General features: G+C 45.1%; 1 protein-coding gene across 2 annotated transcripts in view; it reads left to right on the top strand.

Moving 5' to 3' along the window:
* The window catches only part of LOC137455036 (synaptotagmin-1), a 535,786-nt gene that overhangs the window by 342,850 nt on the left and 174,691 nt on the right, over window positions 1-18,245 (top strand). The window lies entirely within an intron of this gene.

Below are 18,245 nucleotides of genomic sequence, written 5' to 3'. Positions count from 1 at the left end.
AATTGGAGTCAATGGTCTTCTCTTCTTTGTCTCCTTCTCTGGAGACTTGCAAGCCCATCTGGATGTATTCCCGTGTGACCTGTGCTAGACTCTATGGTCCTGCTCTGGCAGGGGGTTGCACTCACAGAATCATAGGACCATTCAGGTTGGAAAAGACCTTCAGGATCACCAAGTCCAACCCAGAGCCCTGCTCTACAAGGGTCACCCCTAAACCACAGCCCCAAGCACTACATCCAAACAACCTTTAAACATGTCCAGGGTTGGTGACTCCACCACCTCCCTGGGCAGCACATTCCAATCCCTGTCCACTCTTTCTGTATTTTTGTTTTCCTAATGTCCAGTCTAAACCTACCCAATCATAGCTTGAGGATCTCCAGAGGTCCCTTCCAACCCCTGTGATCCTGTGATCTTCAAGGCGTTTTCCAATCTGAACAATCCTATGGTTCTGTGATAATGTGTCTGTTCTTGGTATGTCACATTGTCTGGGCAGTTTCTGCTGATGATTTTTTGCTGAGTCACCTAAACTTGAATGGCAGAACTTCACAGTTGGTCATGGGACCAATAAGCAAAAGATTTCCTATCCATAAGGGCTGGGGTTCTGTATTTATGACAAATGAGTGGGGAGATACTGCTTTAAAACCGAAATTAGCTAGAATTCATAGGTAGTAAGAAAATAGGAAGTGTGTATCTGTGGGGGTTAGAAAACATAGAAAAAGTGGAAGAATGGCTTTTTAACAAGGAAATAGCTGTAGCAGATCAGCAGTGTAGGGATTCAGCAATGCTTTTCCCACACAGTAATTCTGTTAGATCAGCTGTTGACATTGTTTTCATGTGTTCCTGTGCCTATGCAGAATACTCTGTAAGTACTAATGTATATTTCTGTGAAGCCAATAGGGTTAAATTCAGCAGGGTTAGAATAGAATAGAATTAACCAGGTTGGAGAAGACCTTTGAGAGCATCAAGTCCAATCTATCACCCAACACCATCTAATCAAGTAAACCATGGCACCAAGCACCCCATCCAGTCTCTTCCTAAACACCTTCAGTGATGGTGACTCCACCACCTCCCTGGGCAGCACATTTCAATGGCCAATCTCTCTTTCTATGAAGAACTTCCCCGAACATCTAGCTTAAACCTCCCCTGGCACAGCTTAAGACTGTGTCCTGTCACAGGTTGCCTGGGAGAAGAGACCAACCCCAACCTGGCTACAACCCCCCTTCAGGTAGTTGTCTACAAGGCATTAAGGTCTCCTCTGAGCCTCTTCTTCTCCAGGCTAAGCAACCCCAGCTCCCTCAGCCTCTCCTCATAGGGCTTGTACTCCAAACCCCTCCCCAGCTTTGTTGCCCTTCTCTGGACACGTTCCAGAAACTCAACATCTCTCCTAAACTGAGGGGCCCAGAACTGGACACAGGACTCAAGTTGTGGCCTTGACTCCCAGGTCCCTTTCTGCTTGGCCTAGTGTTCTACATAATGACTCCTTTTGTTGTAACTCTAACAAGAATAGCTTGTGACCTTTTAAACTGTACTAGAAGCAATATGAGTCCTGTGTCCAGTTCTGGGCCCCTCAGTTTAAGAAGGACATTGAGACACTTGAACATGTCCAGAGAAGGGCAACAAGGCTGGGGAGAGGCCTTGAGACAAGCCCTATGAGGAGAGGCTGAGGGAGCTGGGATTGTTTAGCCTGGAGAAGAGGAGGCTCAGGGGAGACCTCATTGCCCTCTACAACTACCTGAAAGGTGGTTGTAGCTGGGAAGGGGTTGGTCTCTTCTCCCAGGCAATCAGCACCAGAACAAGGGGACACAGTCTCAAGCTGCACCAGGGGAGGTTTAGACTGGAGGTGAGGAGAAAGTTCTTCACCGAGCGAGTCATTCGTCATTGGGATGTGCTGCCCAGGGAGGTGGTGGAGTCACCGTCCCTGGAGGCGTTCAAGAGGAGATTGGACGTGGCACTTGGTGCCATGGTCTAGTCATGGGGTCTGTGTTGATAGGTTGGACTCAATGATCCTTGAGGTCATTTCCAACCTTAGTTATACTGTGATACTGTAATTGATTCAAAGTCTCAACATGCCCACATTTGTATAAAAAATACAGGCATTAGCTTTTTGCTGTTCTTTATGACAATACCAGGAGTCTCAAACGTAGAATCATAGAATTGTTAGGGTTGGAAGGGACCTCAAGAATCATCCAGTTCAAACTCCCCACCATGGACAGGGACACCTCACACTACAGCAGGTTGCCCACAGCCACATCCAGCCTGGCCTTCAAAACCTCCAGGAAGGAGGCTTCCACCACCTCCCTGGGCAACCTGTGCCAGTGTCTCACCAGCCTCCTGGGGAAGAACTTCTTCCTAACATCCAATCTGAATCTACCCATTTCTAGTTTTGCTCCATTTCCCCCAGTCCTGTCACTCCCTGACACCCTAAAAAGTCCCTCCCCAGATTTCCTGTAGCCCCCTTCAGATACTGGAAGGCCACAAGAAGGTCTCCTGGGAGCCTTCTCTTCTCCTGACTGAACAACCCCAACTGTCTCAATCTGTCTCCACAAGAGGGGAGTTCCATCCTTCTGATCATCCTCATGGCCCTTCTCTGGACACCTTCCAGCACATCCAGATCCTTCTTGCTTGACATGTTTTAATATTCAAACACTGGTATTAAATACACAACTAATTGGAAACTGTCAGTCTTGTTTCCTATGATAAAGAAAAAAATGTTGGTTGTTGCTGACAGAAGAATAACCTAATGCTACAGTCAGATAATTTTGATGGTTTTGGAGACATGGAGGTGAAGACTCTATCTGTGTTTTCATAGCAGTCTTCAGGCAGCCATCCAGTCCTGAATAGTTTTTGCTTCAGAAGAATAAATAAATAAATGTATTTTCAATGAATTATTTTATCATAGCTCAGACTTTTTGGGTTTTCTTTTTTAAGAAGGTTATCATCTGGGTGAAGAAATGTTCTGTGGGCTGATAAAGATCCATAATAAATTAGAATATTAATCGATTTTTTTATCTTGGAAATGGATCTTGGGAACCTGGCAGATGTGTTTTGAGGGTTGTTTTTTTTTTCTGCACAATTGACAGAAAACAGCTTTGGGCTGTCACTCAGAATTCTCATTTGCAAGAACAGAGGTGTTACAGTGGTAAGCAGTCCATATGTCATAGTTTGGTAATCTGCACAGTCCAGTGCAGACTATACTGGAATGAAATTGCCTGTTGATATCCTGGGGAAAACAAAACTACAGCAAGAGGAGGAGTGAAGCATTGGGGTCTTGCAAAGTAATGTGATATTGAGAGCTGCAAGTGCACCTAATTGCACTTCATCCAAAACCAAATAATTTCCTTAGATTATTTCACCTTACAATTTTAGCTGTTGAACAGTAAGTTCCTGGAATGCTATGTCCAGTTTTGGGCTCCCCAGTTCAAGAGAGACAGAGATCTGCCGGAGAAAGTCCAAGGGAGAGCCTTAAGGATGATTAAGGGATTTGAGCATCTCCCCTGTGAAGAGAGACTGAGAGCCCTGGGGCTATTTAGGCTGGAGAAGAGAAGGCTGAGAGGGGATCTGATCAATGTCTATCAATATCTGAGGGATGGATGTTCACGAGAGAGGGGACAGGCTCTGCTCGGTTACAAGGGGCAATGGATAGACCATGAGGAAGAACGTCTTCACTGTGAAGGTCTCAGAGCCCTGGAACAGGCTGCCCAGAGAGTTTATGGAGTCTCCTTCTCTGGACACATTCAAAACTTGTCTGGGTGCATCCCTGTGTGACCTGCACCAGATTCTATGGTCATACTCTGGCAGGGGGGTTGGACTCAATGTTCTCTGGAGGTCCCTCCCAACCCCTAACATCCTGTGAGCCTGTGAACTAACTAAAACTTTCAGGATTCTTGTGAAGATTTCACTTTGCAAAACTACTTGATAGGGTCTGTGCAATTTAGATTATACTGGTGGTTCCTCCTGCAATACATGCACCAGAGAAGTGGTACTTTGTCAAAGATGGATGAACTGAATAGCATGGGGAGATAAAAGTTCCAAGAAGTCCCATTCATATTTGTATCCACTTACTTCAACAGCAGTAATGTAATATGTAAAACCTGTTTGAAGTGTTGATGTACAGAAGCAGAAAATCTGGTTTTTTTACATTGATTTCTATCTCTTTAACATACAATATACTCCACATTTTTGTCAGGAGTATGTAGGCTTCTAAAAGCACACAGATCATTCAGGCTCACAGAATGTTAGGGGTTGGAAGGGGCCTCTGAAGACCATCGAGTCCAACCCCCCTGCCACAGTAGGACCATAGAATCCAGTACCGGTCACACAGGAATGCATCCAGATGGGTCTGGAAAGTCCCCAGAGAAGGAGACTCCACCACCTCTCCAGGCAGCCTTTTCCAGTGCAATGGGACCCTCACAGTAAAGAAGTTCCTCCTCATGTTGAGGTGGAACCTCCTGTGCTGTAGTTTCTATCCATTGCTCCTTGTCCTATCCCAGGGTGCAAGTGAGCAGAGCCTGTGCCCTCCCTCCTGACCCCCAGCCCTCAGATATTTATAAACATTTATTAAATCCCCTCTCAGTCTTCCCTTCTCTAGACTAAGCAGCCCCAGGGCTCTCAGCCTCTCCTCATAAGGCAGTGCTCCAGTCCCTTCGTCATCTTCACAGCCCTCCCTTGGACTCTCTACAGTAGATCTCTGTCCTTCTTGTGCTGGGGAGCCCAGAACTGGATGCAATATTCCAGGTGATGTTGATGCCTTAACATGTATTTCACTCTGGATAAAGCAAGTAGGATTATCTTATTACAATGACTCATACCATTAAAGCGCAAGGATCCTGTAAGGTTACTGAGCCATAACTGTGAAGACTTTTATTCCTCTATGTTATGTAAATCCCTGCATTTCAGTTGTGAGTGGCTGATTTGCATAATCACAGCACAGTTGTTTTTCCATAGCTGCACTGTGTGTAAAAGTCACTCTATCTTAATTGGTTCTCATACTTTCTGTCCCAATTTATCTCTAATATGCAGACTTTTTAATCTGTTTACCAGAAGGAGAAACAAGGCACCAACCCTCTCTGGTTTTACACCTTGCATTTTAAACACAGTAATTCCAACACCTGAGGATGGGAGTAAAGCAAAGCAGATAAAACAGCACTCATGCTGCTGAAAACAAAACTGCATTAGCAGACATCACAGGATATATTGATTCTTCCCAACCTCCCTCTCACTGCTCCCACCTGGCCCTTTGCTTACAGCCTAGGAAAATACCTGCCCATACTTTTACTTGCTATAGGATCGAGCAAGAATACAGGAAGGCCAGACAGCAACTTCTGGTGTGAAGGCTTTAGATATCAGGGTACTGACACTAGCTGTGCACAGATAAAGCTTAGCATCAATCAGCATTCCTGTTTATCAGTATGTAAAGAGTCAGTGCCAAGAGGATGGAACCAGGCTCTGCTGGGTGATGCCCAATGACAGCACAAGGGGAAATGGTGGAAGCTGAGGTGTAGGAAGTTCTATGGAAACAGGAGGAAGAAGCTTCAGCTAGTACTCATTTCTGTTAGTTTTTCTTGAGTAGGGAACATTAAGATCCTAAGCCCCTGGCTGCCTCAAGGGTTCAAATCATTATCCCTGGATGGAAGGTTGGCCATGAACCAGCAGTGTGCTCTTGTGGCCAAGGTGGCCAATGCTATTGTGGGGTGGATTAGAAAGGCTGTGGTTAGTAGCTTGAGAGAGGTTCTCCTCCCCCTCTACTCTGCCTTGGAGAGGCCACATCTGGAATATTGTGTCCAGTTCTGGGCCCCTCAGTTTGAGAAGGACCTCAGGGAACTGCTTGAAAGAGTCCAGCACAGAGACACAAAAATGATTAGGGGAGTAGAACATCTTCCTTATGAGGAGACCCTGAGGGAGCTGAGGGCTCTGGAGCTTGGGGAAGATGAGCCTAAGAGGTGACCTCATTCATGTTGAATAAGATGTGCAGGTGAGTGCCCAGAGGATGCAGCCGGCTTCTGCTGGGTGATGCCCAATGCCAGCACAAGGGGCAATGGTGGAAGGTGAGGCATAGGAAGTTCCATGAAAACAGGAGGAAAAAAAGTTTCCTTGTGAGGGTGACAGAACCCTGGAAGAGGCTGCCCCAGGGGATTGTGGAATCTCCCTGTCTGGAGATATTAAAGACCTGCCTGGATGTGTTGCTGTGTGATGTGATCTAGGTGATCCTGCTCTGGCAGGGAGGTTGGACTGGATGATCTTCTGAGGTCCCTTCCAGCTCCTAACATGCTGTGATTCTGTGATAACCATTTTTGCAAAATCAAAGTGAACTTGATGTGTTTCCTAAGAGCACATGCCTGTATGAGCAGAAGACCTCATTTGCCATCAAGGTAAATAAAACAACAATAATCCAATAAAATTCCAGCATACATCCAGTTGAGTGCTGGTAATGTTGCTGGTGTGATCTCCAATAGCAGTAATAGCTGAATGCATTGAATCCATGCTATTATCATTACCTCTTTAATGGGAAGTTATTGCATATTTCTAATGCTTTTTACACTGTAATTAGATAAAAAGTTTCATGTTTATACCAAGCTTATTCTGAAATGTTTGGCTGGTCACAACTCCATTTGGCCTCAGTAGCTGGTGCTCAAAACCCTTAAATTTGCTTCATCGTGCACAGCTGACTGATAATCCCCCAAAACAGGAGCTTCGTGATGATTCAGGCTAAAACCTGATGTTCTATGCAGACTTATTTCACATTCTGTTTGCAGATATTTAGAGAAAGGTTTGTTTCACTCTCCTTGGCTTAGTGATTTAAACTGTCAAAGTGAGGGTGGTGAGACACTGGAACAGGTTGCCCAGGAAGGTGGTGGAAGCCTCATCCCTGGAGGTTTTTAAGGCCAGGATGGATGTGGCTCTGAGCAACCTGATCGAGTGTGAAGGGGTCCCTGCCCATGGGAGGGGGGTTGGAACTGGATGATCCTTGAGGTCCCTTCCAACCCTAACAATTCTATGATTCTAAGGTTCCTGTTTTGAGAGAATATAGCCAGTGGAGCAGGAGTGGTGCCAGGGAAAAGTAATACATTTGCATTCCCCCTTGTTCTGTCGCAAATCTGTCCCCAGCTTTCTGATCTGCATCAGGGTAGGTTCAGACTGGGCATTAGGAATTATTATTTTTTCATTGGAGGAGAAGTCAGACATTGAAATAGGCTGCACAAGGAGGTGGTTGAGACACCAACCCTGGATGTGTTTAAAGGTTGTTTAGAAGTGGTGCTTGGGGATGTGGTTTAGGTTTGAGCTTTGCAGAGCAGGGTTAATGGTTGGACTTGATGCTCTCAAGGGTCTTTTCCAACCTGAATGATTCTGTGATTTTTTTTTCTCCCCACTTCCACTCGTTCACCTCTCAGTAGCTATTACAGATTTGGGATATGAAAGTTGCATTTTCAGAGGGCCTGTGAAGTGGGACCGGAGACTCTCGAGGAAACTGGAGCAACAAAATGTTAAAATGACTGTAAGACTCAGGTCTGCCTTAGTTCTAAATAATAGATTAATAAGCTGAAGTACAGAGCTGTAGGTGTATTTAGGTAAATGATTAAATAAAATAATCCTGGATTTACATGTTTAGCCGTGAAAATTAAAGCTTCAACATTCCGCAGTCATCCTGGAAAGACCTCATCATTTCTCCTTCCTTGCTGGTCTCTCCTGTTGTGCCCTTCTGCCTTTCTTGATTGACCAGCTGAGGTTGTATTAAGAGTTCTATTAACCTCTGTAAATGGCAGTAAAGTTAATTGCTTCATTTTTCATTCTTGTGTGGAATCAAGATTATCAAGGAGATCATTACTGAATTTTGTCTGTTATTGGAAAATTGAGTACTTTGTGTATGGAGTCCTTCTGACTCTATTTTTAGGGATCTGCCAGCTTGCTCAGGTGCAGAAAATAAATTCAGGCTGTTCATTTCACTGCTTCTCCTAATGGTTCCTGGAGTACAGGTGTCACTGGCAGAAGAAGGAGAGGGCACATTCTTCTCTAAGTTCATTTAAAAAAAATAAAGCAAAAGACTGATAACAATGCTGTCAGATTTCACAACTGGATTAATAGAGATAGGCAAATACCATACAGTGAGAGTAAATTTCTCAGTAATAGCTATTGCTCAGTTTAGGAAGGATATTGACTTGCTGGAACGTGTCCAGAGAAGGGCAACAAGGCTGGTGAGGGGTTTGGAGCACAAGCCCTGTGAGGAGAGGCTGAGGGAGCTGGGGTTGCTTAGCCTGGAGAGGAGGAGGCGCAGGGGTGACCTTATTGCTCTCTACAACTACCTGAAGGGAGTTTGTAGCCAGGTGTGGGCTGGTCTCTTCTCCCAGGCAAGCAGCACCAGAACAAGAGGACACAGTCTCAAGCTGCACCAGGGGAGGTTTAGGCTGGATGTTTGGAAGAACTTCTTCATAGAGAGAGTGATTACCCATTGGAATGGGCTGCCCAGGGAGGTAGTGGAGTCACCATCATTGGAGGTGTTTAGGGGGAGACTTGATAGGGTGCTTAGTTGCATGGGTTAGTTGATTAGGTGGTGTTGGATGATGGGTTGGATGCGATGATCTTGAAGGTCTCTTCCAACCTGGTCTATTCTATTCTATTCTATTCTATTCTATTCTATTCTATTCTATTCTATTCTATTCTATTCTACTGTTTATTTACATTTCCATGGCACATAACAATGTTGCTCATTGCCTAAGATGTTCATAGGTTAGCCAAAAAGAAACTTGAGGAACTACTTCAGAGATATTCCGGTCTAAATATAAGGTAAACCATAGCTGCCTGCCTGCAGAAAATGAGGACTGTCTACACATATCTTCACAGGGTGTTTGAGGTTGGAAGGGACCTCCAGAGATCTTCCAGTCCAACCCCCCTGCCAGAGCAGGACCATAGAATCTAGTGCGGGTCACACAGGAACACATCCAGAGAGGGCTGGAAAGTCTCCAGAGAAGGAGCCTCCACAACCTCTCTGGGGAGCCTGTTCCAGTGCTCTGTGACTCTCACAGTTAAGTTTTTCCTCATGTTGAGGTGGAACTTCCTGTGCTGTAGTTTATATGCATTTTCCCTTGTCACAGGCACAGGGACAAGGAGCGTTCCCCTCCCTCTTGAACATTCAGACATCAGATATTTATAAACATCTTTTAAATTCCCTCTTAATATTCTCCTCTCCAGACTAACCAGCCCCAGGGCTCTCAGCCTTTCCCCATAGGTACATGTTCTCATATATTTCTGTATACAGACCCATATTTGCTAACACCATAAGCAGTGATGACACCCTAAGAGCAGTGTGACATTGGAAGAATTGTATTTAGGAGTCCTGGCAAAGAGAACTCAAAGGAAACATGGATAGAAAGAATCACAGAATCAATAAGGTTGGAAAAGACCTCAAAGATCATCAAGCCCAACCTGTCACCACAGAGCTCATGACTACTAAACCATGGCACCAAGTGCCACATCTAATCCCCTCTTGAACACCTCCAGGGATGGTGACTCCACCACCTCCCTGGGCAGCACATTCCAACAGCTAACAACTCTCTCTGTGAAGAACTTTCTCCTCACCTCAAGTCTAAGCTTCCCCTGGCACATCTTGAGACTGTGTACTCTTGTTCTGCTGCTGGTTGCCTGGGAGAAGAGACCAACCCCCTCCTGGCTAGAGCCCCTCTTCAGACAGCAATAAGGCCGCCCCTGAGCCTCCTCTTCTCCAGGCTAAGCAATCACAACTCCTTCAGCCTATCCTCATAGGGCTTGTGCTCGAGGCCTGTCCCCACCCAGTCTCTTTGCCCTTGTGTTCAGTGATGTCTGATGATGTTCAGTAAAGTCTGAAGAGCAGTGCTACAGTGCTGTAGGAAGTGGGAAAGAAGAAGGGCTTCCTGTCATCAAGTCATTGGCAGTTGCTCATGCCAGGCAAACACATGCAGCTTTACGCTGGAGAAGGAACAGGGCCAAGCAGAAATAAAGATGTATTTTGGAACACAGCACAAGTACAATGAATAGCTATTGCAGTTCAATAATAGAGAGGGAAAAACAATTATTTCTAAATGTAGCAACCTAAATGCTAACCTCAGATTGCCTTTTTTTTTTTCTTTCTTTCCTGAACTCCTCAGTCCCAGAGTTCAGTAATTACATGAAAAGTTCAGCTCTTTATTTATTTATTATTAAATAAAAGTTTTCTAGATCACCTTCTGGTAGTGAAAAAGCTCGAAAATGCTATCCCCCACACATCCAGAGAACACAAAAGTCACTAGGCAGAGCAAAATAATTTCAACTCTGTCATAAATTCATTTTATAAAATGATTCTTTTTAGAATAGAATAGAATAGAACAGAACAGAATAGAATAGAATAGAACTAACCAGGTTGGAAAAGACCTCAGAGATCATCAAGTCCAACCCATCACCCAACACCATCCAATCAACCAAACCATGGCACCAAGTGCCTCATCCAGTCTCTTCCCAAACACCTCCAGGGATGGCGACTCCACCACCTCCCTGGGCAGCACATTCCAATGGGATTTTGTGAAGAACTTCTTCCTAACATCCAGCCTAAACCTCCCCGGGCACAGCTTGAGACTGTGTGCTCTTGTTCTGGTGCTGGTTGCCTGGGAGAAGAGACCAACCAACTCCTGGCTACAACCTCCCTTCGGGTAGCTGTAGACAGCAAGAAGGTCTGCCCTGCTCCTCCTCCTCTCCAGCCCAAGCAACCCCAGCTCACTCAGCCTCTCCTCACTCCTTAGGAGTTGCTTATTTTTAGTATATTTTGAATGCTTGAAGTTAGGCCTTCTGAAAATGCAACTTTTAAATCCCAAATATCTAAATAGCTACTGAGGGGTGAACGAGTGGAAGTGGGGAGAAAAAAAAATCACAGAATCATTCAGGTTGGAAAAGACCCTTGAGAGCATCAAGTCCAACCATTAACCCTGCTCTGCAAAGCTCAAACCTAAACCACATCCCCAAGCACCACTTCTAAACAACCTTTAAACACATCCAGGGTTGGTGACTCAACCACCTCCTTGTGCAGCCTATTTCAATGTCTGACTTCTCCTCCAATGAAAAAATAATAATTCCTAATGCCCAGTCTGAATCTACCCTGATGCAGACCACAAAGCTGGGGACAGATTTGTGACAGAACAAGGGGGAATGCAAATGTACTACTTTTCCCTGGCACCACTCCTGCTCCACTGGCTAATTCTCTCAAAACAGGAACCTTAGAATCATAGAATTGTTAGGGTTGGAAGGGACCTGAAGGATCATCCAGTTCCAACCCCCCTCCCATGGGCAGGGACCCCTTCACACTTGATCAGGTTGCTCAGAGCCACATCCATCCTGGTCTTGAAAACCTCCAGGGATGAGGCTTCCACCACCTTCCTGGGCAACCTGTTCCAGTGTCTCACCACCCTCATGGGGAAGAACTTCTTTGGCCATTGGAATGTGCTGCCCAGGGAGGTGGTGTAGTCACCATCACTGGAGGTGTTTGGGAAGAGACTGGAGGGGGCATTTGGTGCCGTGGTTTAGTTGATTAGATGGTGTTGGATGATAGGTTGGACTCAATGATCTCAAAGGTCTTTTCCAACCTGGTTAGTTCTATTCTATTCTATTCTATTCTATTCTATTCTATTCTATTCTATTCTATTCTATTCCATTCCATTCCATTCCATTCCATTCCATTCCATTCCATTCCATTCCATTCCATTCCATTCCATTCCATTCTTCCTAAAATCCAGTCTGAATCTACCCATGAGGAATGAGTCTTTTCTTCTCATTCCTTGCCTCAAATGGGAAAAAAATAGCTCACACTTCTGTGAAAGTAAATACCTCTTTGAAATATGTAACTAGTAGGAAACCTTACAAAAGAAAGTAAATCTTAGCAGAAATAAATCTGGAGCAGGAAATGGATGTGAATCCTTGTCTGGAAGGAATCACAAGTGCTCTGAGATCCTACTGAATTACACTCTGATGATATTATAATGATTGGTTCTGTCTAGGAGAAAATGTTTACAATTGCTGAATTATTTTCATATTGCCTTCGACTGGGCTAGGAATAGAATAGAATAGAATAGAATAGAATAGAATAGAATAGAATAGAATAGACCAGACCAGGTTGGAAGAGACCTTCAAGATCATCACGTCCAACCCATCAACCAATCCAACCCACCTAAACATCTAAACCATGGCACCAAGCACCCCATCAAGTCTCCTCCTGAAGCATGCTGTGGTAGTTTTAGGCTATGCCTTTAAATTTTTTTCACAGATCTTGAACAGAAAGTAGTAAAATGTAAATAAGTCACTACTGGATGTAAAAAAAAGGAAAACCAAGATAATTCTAAACAATCCCATGGGACAGATAAGGAACTTAAACTGGTTGTACCAAAACAATTCTTCTCTTCTTGCTTCTCTGCTCTGGGACCAATACTGACTTGATTCTGCTTGACCCTGGCTGCATTGTTTTGGTATTAACTTCTCTGCTTTCTGTCTCTTCTCCCTTTTGTACAGGGGGGGTCAGGGGAAGGCAGGGAAGGAGAAGCTAGTAACTTCCCCAGGTCTTAGGCCGGGGGAGGGGGGGGGTTTGTGCTGTTTGTTACTTGTAAATCACTGTAAATATTGTAACTCCTGGTTATTTTGTACACATTCATTGCATTCCATTGTGGATTGCAGTTTTGCCTGTAAGTACAGCTTCCATTTGCTTCCAGCTGGTCTGGTGTGGCAAATCTAATGTTGGGGGGAAATTTCAGCCCACCACACATTTCCACTATTTCAACTTTTGGATCCATGACAGCTGCCAGTTTGATCCTCATACAGGACTGAGCTAGGAACCTCAGGCTGTTAGAGGCATGAGCTGCTTCAGCGTGACCCAACAGTGCTGCCGCAGTTGGTCCAAGCCCAGCAAGCACCCGTGCTTGCCAGGGGGGTTACACATCTCCCATCAGAGCAAGCACAGCCCACACATCTGACACACTGAAGTCTGAGGGAGGACCCCATTCCTACACTAGCCACGATCTGGGCCTCTTGGACAAACTGAAGTTGAAAGGGGCAATCAGAGGAGTAGAGACCTACAGGCTGAACCCCAGAGCTCCAGCTGCAGCAGGGGAAGCCTGTCGCATGCTAAAGCCACGTGTGTCACTTAGCCAGAAGCACACTGGGAGCACAACCTCACTGTCACATAGAATTATACATTATTGATTCGCAGAGAATCACAGAGTCACAGAATGTTAGGGGCTGGAGAGGATCTCAGAAGCTCATCCAGTCCAACCCCCCTGCCAGAGCAGGATCACCTAAACCACATCACACAGGAGCACATCCAGGCAGGTCTTGAATATCTCCAGAGAGGGAGACTCCACAACCCCCCTGGGCAGCCTATTCCAGTGTTCTGTCACCCTCACAAGGAAATAAAAATTCCTCATGTTCACATGGAACTTCCTATGCCTCACCTTCCACCACTGCCCCTTGCGCTGTCATTGAGCTTCACCCAGCAGAGCTTGGCTCCATCCTCTTGGCACTCACCCTGCACATCTTTATCAACATGAATGAGGTCACCTCTCAGGCTCCTCCTCTCTATGCTGAAGGGCCTGAAACATCATTTTCAGAAACAGCAGTTGGGTTTGAGTTGCATGATCTGAAGGAAGAGGAAAGAGACAAGCTCTGTAAAATCTGTGATGCTGAGAACATTTCATCACAAATAAAACAAACATTTCATCACAAGAAAACAAACAAACAAAAACTCCATTCAGATTGAATTTTACAGCCATGGCAATGAAATTCATCTAGAGCAGAAACAGGGGGTGAGCACCCTCCTTTGGTTTGGTTACAGGATTTTAACCAGGGGTGCCAAAGTATCCCCAAGGGCCTCCTCTAGCATAACACTGTGATTATTATTTGCTATGTTGCAATGACTCTGGATGGTATTTTATTGCACTATAGACACATCAGGTTGTGCCAGTGCCATATAAATTGAGGAGGGAATTCAATTTACAAGCAGAAAACTGAATGTGGATGCTGGCTTCCTTTCAGACCTGGGAATGTATCTCAAAATTTCATTACTTTGTGTGAAGGAAAGTGCACTCAAATTGCGCTGACATGCATCAGATAAACACAGTCTTTGCCACTCTTTTTCAAACTTAACCTGCAGATGAAGTGTCTGCAGAAATTACCCATTCTCTGTTCTAATGCAGTTTGTAATCTTGCTCTGAAAATGAGAGTTTGTGGAGTGATTGTTGTGAACTTAAAATGGAGAATTCATTTAAAGATTGATTCTCAGCAGCGTACTTCATAAATGGAAAAGGGGGGGGGGGGGGAATATCACTTGGGGACTATGGTTAACAGATTTGCTTTTTAAAAGCATTGTGTAAATGCACAATGAAAATACAGGAATTACTCTTAATATTGATATTCCAGCCTTACCTTAGCTGCTTGTGCGTAGGCACTGTGGCAAGCTGCAAGATAATTCTGTTGCATTATTGTAAGAACCAAGGGCAGATAATGAAGCCTTGCTGTAAGTTGGCACAGCTGAAGAATAGAAGGTCAGCCTTTGCTGTTATGGTTAACTAATCTGCTTAGAACTGGGGGAGTTTGACACTAAGAATTACACAGAATCACAGAATCACCAGGGTTGGAAGAGACCTCAAAGGTCATCAAGTCCAACCTGTCACCACAGACCTCATGACTAAACCATGGCACCAAGTGCCATGTCCAGTCCCCTCTTGAACACCTCCAGGGATGGTGACTCCACCACCTCCCTGGCCCTGAAGGATTATAAATACATAATATCTTCCTTATTCTGGGTGATACATGGGTGGGCCTTTGGGTGTTTTTTTTTAAGTCTTGAATCTTTTGTAAAGAGATTAGAGTTCCTCTCTTGGTATGTGAAGCATTTAAAGTATCTGGTGACCAATGCCAAACAAGGTGGGTGGAATATTCAAGCCACTGACCACCAACAGGAGTTTTCAGGAATGCTGTTAGGTGCATAGCATCCATTCTGGCATTCATTTTGTATTTTTAGTCCTGACTTGTATTTGATGAGAGATCACAGGATCACAGTAAATTAGGGGTTGGAAGGGAGCTCCTGAGATTGAGTCCAACCCCCCTGCCACAGCAGGACCATAGAGTCTAGTGCAGGTCACACAGGAATGCATCCAGATGGGACTTGAAAGTCTCCAGAGAAGGAGACTCCACAACCTCTCTGGGGAGCCTGTTCCAGTGCTTTGTGACCCTTACAATAAACAAGTTTCTCCTCATGTTGAGATGGAACCTTCTGTGCTGTAGCAACTATCCATTGCCCCTTGTCCTATCCCAGGGTGCAAGTGTGCAGAGCCTGTGCCCTCCCTCCTGACCCCCAGCCCTCAGATATTGATAAACATTTATTAAATCCCCTCTTAGTCTTCTCTTCTCTGGACTAAACAGCCCCAGAGCTTTCAGCCTCTCCTCATAAGGCAGTGCTCTACTCCATCATCCTCATAGCCCTCTATTGGACTCTCCAGCAGATCCCTCTCCCTGTTGGACTGGGGAGCCCAGAACTGGGTGCACTATTCCAGATCTCAAACTGGTCTAGAGCTGAAAGTCTCTGCTGCTTGCAGAACATGCAGCCAGTTTGTAAGAACTGTGGAGGTGGCCTCAAATCTTCAGAAGGATCTTTGTAGGGGTAGACTCTGTTCTGACTCCACAGAAGGAAGCTGTGCTGCTGAACTTGAATGACTGCCTCAAGAAGGCTGAATTCCAGCTGGCAGCTGAGCAAGCCATCTGCTTACTCCTGTGCAGGTTTCTGAGTCTGAATCTAATCTTAATTATCAACTTCAGCAAGAGCTCCCTAATTTGCTTACAGCCCCTATATCATCTGGGGGCATGTTTTAGTACTGTAGCTGGCAGAGTTTCTCGATTGCCAGAAGAGCTGCCAAAATAAAAGATGAGGTTTGCCCTTTCAGATGGGAGAGGCATTTTGACCCACATCCAATAAGAAGCTCCAGAAGTGCTCAGGGTTTCTAGATTTTAGGAACTAGGCTCTGGGACTCAAATTCACAAATTCTAGTTGAATGCCTTAGTTCTGTTCAGAACAGCACACAAACCCAGATTTACCCAGAAGGAAGAACTGGAGTGAGATGTGTCTGAAATGGTACCGATCTCACAGGCTCTAATATCTCCCCATCTACTCCGCTCTGGTGTGACCCCACCAGGAGCACTGCATCCAGTTCTGGAGCCCCTATTACAAGAAGCATCTGGAAGGGCTGAAACATGTCCAGAAAAGGGCCACAACGATGAGCAGAGGGCTGGAGCTCCTCTGCTAAGGAGACAGACTGAGAGTTAGGGCTGTTCAGTCTGGAGAAGAGAAGGCTCCAATGAGACCTAATTGTGGCCTTCCAGTATCTTAAGTGAGCTACAAGGAAGCTGGGGAGGGACTTTTGAGGGTGTCAGGGAGTGATAGGACTGGGGGGAATGGAACAAAACTAGAAATCGATAGATTGAGATTGGATGTCAGGAAGAAGTTCTTCCCCATGAGGGTGGTGAGAGACTGGCACAGGTTGCCCAGGGAGGTGGTGGAAGCCTCATCCCTGGAGGTTTTGAAGGCCAGACTGGATGTGGCTCTGATCAACCTGAGCTAGTATGAGGTGTCCCTGCCCATGGCAGGAGGGTTGGAACTGGATGGTCCTCGAGGTCCCTTCCCATCCTAACAATTCTATGATTCTATGATTTTATTATCTATGCAGAGCCATAGATTAAGCCCTTAGACACGTTCACAGCCTGAAAACACTTTTGTCCTGTCATCAGACAGAATAAGCAATTAATGAAGGGGTGATTAGGGCTTCTTACTTCTAAGCAAACTGGAACAGGCTGCCCAAGAGGGTTGTGGAGTCTCCCGCTCTGGAGATATTCCAGACCTGCCTGGATGTGTTCCTGTGTGATCTGCTCTAAGTGATCCTGCTCTGGCAGGGGGCTTGGACTGGATGAGCTTTCACGGTCCCTTCCAGCCCCTAACATTCTGTGATGCTGTGATTGATTCTGTGAAAACTCCCACACTGGGCTATAGAATATGACAACATGAATCCTTCATTTTGTTCCTAGCTGTTCCTGCAGGAAAGGCAGGTACAAGTTAGTTTTCTAACTTGATTTCCTGTAGTCTCAGGAAGACCAGGAACTGAGGAATGTTAGGGTAGAGCCTGAATGATCTTCCTCAACCTTTGCTGGCAGCTCTCACATTAGTTGGAAACAGCCAAACAAGCCATTCATTGGACACAGTGAAGCCAGGGTGTCAGTTCCTTAAAGAGGAAGAGAGAAGAGAGTATCCTCAAATCAGTAAACTGCTAATAGGATTGAAAGGTATTTCTATATGGCAAGCTTTCTCCCCCTAGAGCTGTGTCAGGAGCATCCACAACATGGTTGTGCCCCAGGACTAGGACAGGCATCAGATTTCTATTACAGGAAACAGTTTCTTGAGAGACAATACAATCTTCATGTACTCAGCAATGCTGATAATGCTTTCTGTACCTTTCTTAAAGTTACTTTTATGGTCCTTCTTGACCAGAGTCCATTAAATTCTCTATTTTCCTTTTGTGCCATTTCATTTATATATTTATTAACACTCTTCTCCAGAGCCAGAACTCGCATTCAAAAATTGGCACAAGCGAGATGCTTGATAAGCCAACATTCATATTTGTTCCTGCTTCAGGTTTCAAACCTCACTTCTCCTCCACAGCCCTCTATTTTATCATGTTTTCTAAGACCACAGTACCCAATTTTCAGCCAACACATGCTCTAAGCTGTAATGTAGCATTCCCTGTCTCAGCCCCAGAACCACATATTTGTTTGCATTATGCCGTGGGAGCAGATTTACTTTCAGTGTGGGAAAAGGAAAGAGAACGGAGGAAGACAGGGCAAGCTTACTATTCATCAATTTCAGTCCAGCATGGAATCTTAGATTACAATTCAGTGATAGTAATCACTTCATAGGAAAGTGTTTCAGAATACCAATTTCTAAACTCTCTGGCCTCATGAAATATTTATTGGTGAGTTTTATGTCCTAGGACAGTGAGGTGACTGTAATGACTGAAAGTAGTATGGAGGAAGGAGGAAGACCAGTGGACACACAAGAAAGCTTCATGGGACTTGAGCATCTCACCTTTGAAGAGAGACTGAGAGCCCTGGGGATGTTTAGTCTGGAGAAGAGAAGGCTGAGAGGGGTTCTGATCAATGCCTATCAGTATCTGAGGGGTGGGTGTCAAGTGGAGGGGGCCAAGCTCTTTTGGGTGGTGCACAGG

The sequence above is a fragment of the Melanerpes formicivorus genome, unplaced genomic scaffold (genome assembly GCF_026170545.1).
Source record: "Melanerpes formicivorus ecotype bairdi unplaced genomic scaffold, bMelFor1.0.p_v2 SCAF_3, whole genome shotgun sequence".
In the NCBI taxonomy this organism is placed as follows: Eukaryota; Metazoa; Chordata; class Aves; order Piciformes; family Picidae; genus Melanerpes; species Melanerpes formicivorus.
This window is presented reverse-complemented; position numbering and strand designations above follow the sequence as displayed.